The following is a 7,695-nucleotide window of genomic DNA, read 5'->3' as shown; positions in this document are numbered from 1 at the left end:
GGGTGTGGATCCTTTTGTATTCCTGAGCGCCCAGCTTATTTGAACCTAACTGAAATATTGTTATCTTTTTGTCTTCCCAAACATAGCGACTAAAGGGAAAGGTATGTAATGTGAATTTTTTTGGTTTTTGAGTTTTCCCTTCCAGTGGTCTCTATAGCTTCTGTCATTAGCTTTTACACACACACATTGTTTTTCCTTCGCACTGTTTATACACGTTGCGAGATGCTTCAGGAGTAAAATAGTAAACTACGCTTCAGAAGGACAATAGTACACTCCGTAGTTTTAGAAGTTAATTAATATGAGGAATGTTTAAAAAGATGGTTCTATGACCTCCATCTCCGTTGTAGGAGTGATTCTAGTAGCACAGTCGGATCATGTATATATTTATGTTTTCCTACCTACAGTACTTTGAAACTTCTTGTATAAAAAAAAAAAAGAGAGCATGCTTTAGAAACGCTGTACTCTTGTATGTTAAACTATCTTTTGACAATAGGTGCATGGCAGAGTGGCAGAGGACGACCGACAATGAAGCTGTAAAGTATTTGTTTTTTCTTCCTTCATAAAAAAGAAACCACCTCATTTTAGATCGTCTTGTAGGTAAAGCTGTTGGTGTTTTTGTGTAGATTGAAGTTGGCAAATACGTCCAAGTGCATTTTGTTTTAGGTGAGTTATGTCACTTTTCACGTCCATAAACCACACACTTTCCTGAGCGACCAACATTTCAGCATTTTTTTTATATCGTCGTCATGTATCGTCAATTAACCATCCATGGACATTATGTTCATATTGACAAACTTCGTTCCTTTCAGAATGTATCGGACAGTGATATTGAAACACCAGGTAGGTCGTCAATTAATTGCACTGGTATAGCTTCTTCACCTGTTGGAAAATATTAACAAAAAGTGATAACTTCACTAAAGCTTATCGCTAGATGTTTGGTGATTACATGTCATGGTTTTGGAAAAGCTGGTAAGGATGCAGTTTTCGTTAGATTTTGGCATATGAGCAATTATGGGTGATATCGCTGATGTGTTAGGCCCGTATCTTCTCCGGGGGTCTATTTAATTCCACGCTGGACGAGTGGTTTTCGCGCTCGGCTGCCAATCCGGTGGTCCGAAGTTCGATTACCGGCTCTGCCAACGCGGAATCAGATAAATTTATTTCTGGTGATAGAAATTCATTTCTCGATATAGTGTGGTTCGGATCCCACAATAAACTGTAGGTCCCATTGCTAGGTGACCAAATTGGTTCCTAGCCACGTAAAAATATATCTAATCCTTCGGGCCAGCCCTAGGAGAGCTGTTAATCAGCTCAGTGGTCTGATTAAACTAAGATATGCTTAACTTTTTCTCCGGCGGGAAAACCAAGTAGTCGAACTGTTGAGTGTGGCGATGATTACGAAAATACGCCAGAGGACTTTAGTAGCAATTACTGTAGCTGGAAAATGGCCCTGTATTATTGTTGAGTTCATTGTAACAAGTAGGTGAAGATATCGATACAAACGTCTGTTATTTAATGTGTGAATCATCTTCTACATTAAATCTCGTGCTACAAGCACTAGAGGCACACTTTGTCTGCGTCGCATTCTGCATATTGCTATGAACTACAAGAGCCACTTAAACCAGTTGCCGATTCATTGCAAATGCTTTGGAAACCAAAGTTTTGTTAGGTAAGAGACAGTGCTCTGTTATTTAATGTGTTAGTCGACTTCTACATTAAATCTCGTGCTACAAGCATTAGAGGCATACTTTTTTTTTCAGTCGCATTCTGCATATTGCTATGAACTTACAAGAGCCACTTAAACCAGTTGCCGATTCATTGCAAATGCTATGGAAACCTAAGTCGTGTTACGCAGGAGACATTGCCAGAGGTTTGTTAGGTTAGTAATGATAAGGTAGTTTACAATTCAAGTTGAATGGAGCCTTAAATATAGCGTTAGAATCTTGTCAGATTTTAGCCAAAATACAATTGCATAAAACTATTACTTGGAATAACATTGTTACGAGGCACCTTTTGGCAAATAGGAATGAGATTCATGGTATGTCAACTTTTCAGTGACATTGTGTTATCCACTACGCTGTATCACATATCATTTGCCTGTTGGTGGAAGTTGATTATTGTTTATCAGTGAGCTAACATTTGAGAGTGAAAAATACAAAGATGTGTAAACAACTGTGTCAGTTGGACCGCTAACATACATTTCTCAAATTTAAGACAAGGGTTTGCAACATTGCAGAGAATAGAATTGTTCAGACGTTTATCTCTTTAGCCTACAAGAATCCTTAATGATATTATTCCCCATTTTGTGTGCCAGGCGTTCAAGATGTCCAGCTGTTTTGGTTTCGTTGGTCGGCAAAGTGTTACATTAACTGTTTCACAAACAAGAATTAGTATTAAATTAGATTTGCCAAAAATCGTGGGCAAACAATTGTTTCAAGAATCACTCATGTTCTCCCCTAGATTTCTCTAGTGGACATTATAAATTTCAGTCTGTCATTCGTATGGCTTTAGGTATACACACACACAAATATATGTATGTATGTATATATGAACCAAATATCTTGCTATTGTAATAGCAGTAGAAAATAGAATATTCTGCAGTAATCGTAAATCTTATTTCCTCAGGAGAACCGCCAAGGTAGGATTAGAGTCTAGAGGGTGCGCAGCTTCTGAATGCCCCCTTGCATAACAGTGTTGATATATTTTGATCAGGGATTCCTTTCCTCCTCCTCCTCCTCCCCCTCCTTTACCTCTCCCGCCTATTTCTCATCCACTACTCCTCTTCCTCCGCCTCCTCCTCCTCCTTCTCCTCTTCCCCCACAACTCCACCTCCTCCTTCTCCTCCTCTACTTTCATCTACTCCTCCTCCTCCTCCTCCTATACCTTCATCTACTCCTCCTCCACAACTCCACTTCCTCTTCCTCCTCCACCTTTACCTTTACCTCTACCTTCATCTACTCATCCTCCACAACTCCACCTCATCTTCCTTCTCCACCTTTACCATCATCTACTCCTCCTCCACCTTTACCATCATCTACTCCTCCTCCACCTTTACCATCATCTACTCCTCCACCTTTACCTTCATGTACTCCCCTTCCACGACTCCACCTTCGTCTCCTCTTCCTCCTCCTCCTCCTCCTCCTGGGCTCGTTCAGGTGGTGCATCAGAAACAGGGCAGTTCGTTGCGGGTCCAAATCTGGGTAATCCGCGGGCGCTTAGTGGATCCTCCCCCTCCTCCTCCCCCTCCCCCGAAATGAATAACGGAAGCCACTCGTGAATTTCCAGGGGCTCTGTTGCCGACCGTTTCATTAAGAGTTTGTTTAATGAGATTGCCACGCCCGATTTAAGCGTTAGTTGGGGGGGTGTGTTTGGTAGGGAAATTGTTTTTCCTTTGAATTACGCACGCAAGATGCTCTTTCCTCCTTGTGTCTGGGAGTTGTGGCTATAAAGCAAAGTGAGAGCTTGAATGATTCTCGTAAGCCTTTCACGTGATTTTTTGTGTGGTTGTTATGTACCTGTGGTTTTATGGGAAGCCATTTTTATGAATAGTTGTTATTATTATTATTACTACTATGAGATTCAGGGCCTCTGTAACACGGTTTTTTTCGCAATAACTCTTTATCTATGCATTTCATAAATATAACGCTTATTCAGAATACATATTATATCAACACATAAATTTTGAGTGTATTCTGCACTACGTAAGTTGAATAAATTTGGTACTTATAATGGAAAAGTGACCTTTTTTGAAGACGGGCCAACTTACTCCGATAAAAGGTTTCGAACGCACTCGTTACGTAACTTATGACAGCATTTCTTCGCTCTTTCTCGATGGATGATTGGCTATACGTAACGAAGGCTAAACCTCTGGCAACAATGACACACAAATTTAAATACAAGCAAAGCAGTACACCTTTATGAACTCTGGAACCTCTCCACTGATAATTGTCATAATGAACAAACACACAAAATATGTTAATAAATACAAAAACACTTCGATTATTAGTCTAACTCCCAAAATAAGTTTCCAAAGAAATTACATTCTACTTTATAGGTCACAATCAGATTGACAAGATGTAGGGAATAGTTGGTATTTATCAAAAACAGTAGACAAGCTAGATTTGATAACTGCTATATCCAATGTCAAGTAATTTTTATTTATTGGCTATATACCTATTTACTGAAAAAAATAGCCGGTACCGTATATTGGCTTTAAACCTTCACCAATAATTATCGTCAGAATGGTGACTTCATGAGGCTCCACCCACTTTCGCCTCGTTATAATTCAGGATAACACTGAAGGGAACCATTGGCATTGTTGGATTAGAAAATTTAACTTCTGGCTATAAAAACTAATTTCTCGAGTAGTTGTAAGAAGTGCTAAATGATCCTCAAGGATCCCAGCAGTTGGCCTAATCGTTTAATTCATGTATATTACTGCTATACTGTTGCGGCACTACTGCTACAGTAGTATTACAACGCTAGCACTGATACCCCACCCACATCTATGTATCGTTCCGCCATTCATAAAGTCTTTGGGTTTCAGAGCCGATGGAATTTCTGTCTGGTGGATGGGCGGGGCAACATTACTCAAAAGTGTTTGTTTACCTTGCTTACGTAATGAATGTTTTTCGACTCTTGGCTCGTAATCATTGGCCATGGCGTCGGCTAGATCATTTTTACTCTATAAAAATTAAAACTATCTGGTTTACGTTATTGATAATGCTGACAAAATTTGTGTGTGGTTGTAAAATATATATATGTCAACTTTCAGCTACATCCGATGCTTTGACAAGGAGCAAAGTCCAAAAAACCGTGTTACAGAGACCCTGAATCTCATAGTAGCAAACATACGTATACAGACATTCGTAAAGTAACTAAGTCTACGGGCATAACCATCCCCATTTCACGGGCAGAACCAGCTCCGTTTCAGGGAATCTCTTCTCCCCCCACCCCCTTTGGAGGGGTGGGAGTTGGGTAGGATGAAACCCCATCATAAACCGTCTTATGGGTCCCCACTATAACCCTGCCAAGTTTCATGCCCATCGGACCAGCCGTTTGGCCGTGATTGAATAATAGACGGACGGACAGACATAACGCCCATTATAGTAAGATTATTATTATCATTCATAAGATGAACCCTGTTCATATGGAACAAGCCCGCCACGGGAGCCATTGGCTCGAAATTCAACCCTGCAAAGAATATGATGTTCATAAATAGGGTTCGTAAGTCTAAACGCCAAGTAATTGCTGATTAAACCCACATATCTGCGAATTTTGTCTGCATTTCGGGAACTACCGAAGTTTCGTCGGAAAAAGTTTGCGAATTGCAAAATCTGGTTCACGGCAGGAGAATGAAAACGCCGCATAATTATCGGGAAAACAGTGAATTGGGCTTGTGGACCGCAAATCAGATGGAACCAGTTTTTCCGGCGGGTTATCCAGATCAGCTCCTGTTGGTAAATAACCACTGACTTCATGATACTTGTTTATGTATATTTTTATTGTCGGTAGTGGGTCACTTTCGTTTGATCTCGGTACGATGGAAAGCTTTTTGAATCGAATGGTAGAGAGCATTACTAAACATATACAAACAGGAGTGCAGCTATATAATATATATATATATATTATATATATATATATATATATATATATATATATATATATCATATATATAAAAGTGTACGAGCCACTTAGGGACGAATCCACTTGTTACTTATGTTAATTCTCTTGTGGTGATATTCCCGAAGTAGCAGCGCGAATTATTATAATATTAAGCATTTGTAGCTTTATGTTTATATTATATTATTATATATATATATATATAATATATATATCTATATACCTATATATACATATATATATTATATATATATATATATAGATATATATATGTATATGTATATGTATATAAGAATGTCGACAGTTCTCCTAATTCCTCATTATACTCGTCATTCACCACATTGAAAAAGGGCCATAGATAGGGCCTGAAAGTACTCGAGTGTTGAGTAAGAAAAAATGTAAATACTTTTAAGTAACAGGTTATACACAGTAATTTTGTGGGTTTCTTTTTCCATATTCACTACATCATTCTATCTCCCAACTCAGGAGGAGATGGGAACAGTCGAGTCACTAAATGGGGCCACTTGTGCTAATGGCGGAGGCGAATTTTGGACGTTTAATATATTCATAGGACGAAAGATTGCGGAAGACGACCTTAATTTCCTTTTGAATAATCCTCGAGATGAATGAAGAAGAAGACCCTTTCAGGTTAATATGAAGGAGAGTAAAGTAGAGGCGCAACAAACTCATTTATTTGTTAGGCAGCTTTGGATGCTGCATAAATATTAATTCGCTGCACATACACACACACACTATGTAATATTTAAAAAAAATAATATATATATATATATATATATATATATATATATATATATATATATATATTAATTGTGTGCGTGCGTGTGTGTGTACCGTACACTCCTTTAACAGGAATACCTTGTTAAGCATTGCGAAGAAAAAAAAAAAAGTTTTTATATAAATACATAAGAGTAGATAGCGAATGTCCCTTCACAATTCAGCCCGTCCAAGATTTAATTACGATGCCATTTGGCTCAGAGGCTAGCGTCACAATTACAGTGGTCATTGGTGCCGAAAATCAGCCTTATTTCTTTCATGTGAAAACCTACCTTAATGAAATCCAGCGATAATTAGCCCGGTAGCAGTGAGGACGTCCTTTTCGCCATAGAAACCGAATATATATATATGTGTGTGACTGATGGATTCTTTACGTTGAAGCCCTCTCCCTATACTTACCCCTAGCCACCATGATTCCCCGTCCTAACCCCCTACCCGTGGCACCAGTAGGATGAGAAGCAGAGAAAGTAGTGGCTACTTCAGCGGAAGGAAACGGAAGCAGATAGAGAGGCAGCAGATGCAGGGAGCAGAAGCAGGACGTAGAGGCTACAGCAACGGAAGGAAACGGAAGCAGATAGAGAGGCAGCAGAAGCAGAAGCAGGCAGCAGAACCAGGACGTGTAAAGGGGGACTGTAAAAAGGTTGGCACAAAAGAAGAGATCATTAGGCAGATTGCAGGGCGTCTCTTGTGTGTAGTTGCTCTGGGTGGTGGGATAAAAACGAACATGCTTCGCGAATACGCACGTATATATTCCTGGCCGCTCCGCCTTTTATAGTGCGTTATGCCCCTCCCTCCCTCCCTCCCTCCTTTACCCTACCCTCACTTACCCTTCTCCTCTCCCTCCCCTCTCCCACCTCCCTCACGTCCATTTATTCCCCTCTCTTTATTCTCATCGCTTTCGACTTTGTCGATTTTGCCTTCACTGGATCTTTGCGTGCGTTCATATTGCCTCTCTCTCTCTCTCTCCTCTCTCTCTCTCTCTCTCTCTCTCTCTCTCTAGTCCAGTCGAGAGCGTTTCTTTGTGCCATGATCTTCCTGTTAGAGATAATATGCGCGCGCGTGTGCGCTCGCATATCTTTCTCTGCGTAGATCGTCTCGCTTTGTTGCGAGCTTCCAAGACGCCAGGAGCCAGTTCAGGAAATGGATGCGAAAGTCCAGGTTGGAGAGCGCTGTCTTCTGGAAGGGTTTATGGAAAGATGTGGTTTCCAGAATTCCATTTCGCGTCTTAGCTTTTTTTTATTATTATTATTATTAATTTTCCAGTTTTATTTTCGTCTT

At 39.9% G+C, this 7,695-nt stretch overlaps 1 protein-coding gene across 11 annotated transcripts in view; it reads left to right on the top strand.

The window, feature by feature from the left end:
• The window catches only part of LOC135215194 (uncharacterized protein CG43867-like), a 575,055-nt gene that overhangs the window by 7,238 nt on the left and 560,122 nt on the right, over positions 1-7,695 (top strand). The window contains exon 1 of one of the 11 annotated variants that reach the window (XM_064249675.1): positions 87-101. The exons of the other annotated variants lie outside the window; for them this stretch is intronic. The gene's annotated coding sequence lies outside the window, so the exon portion shown is untranslated. Of the gene's footprint in view, positions 1-86; positions 102-7,695 lie in introns of those variants that run through there. 11 annotated transcript variants of the gene reach the window in all.

Source organism: Macrobrachium nipponense, chromosome 5, assembly GCF_015104395.2.
Source record: "Macrobrachium nipponense isolate FS-2020 chromosome 5, ASM1510439v2, whole genome shotgun sequence".
NCBI lineage: Eukaryota > Metazoa > Arthropoda > Malacostraca > Decapoda > Palaemonidae > Macrobrachium > Macrobrachium nipponense.
The sequence above is the reverse complement of the archived record's forward strand: the minus strand, read 5'-3'. Positions and strand labels throughout refer to the sequence as shown.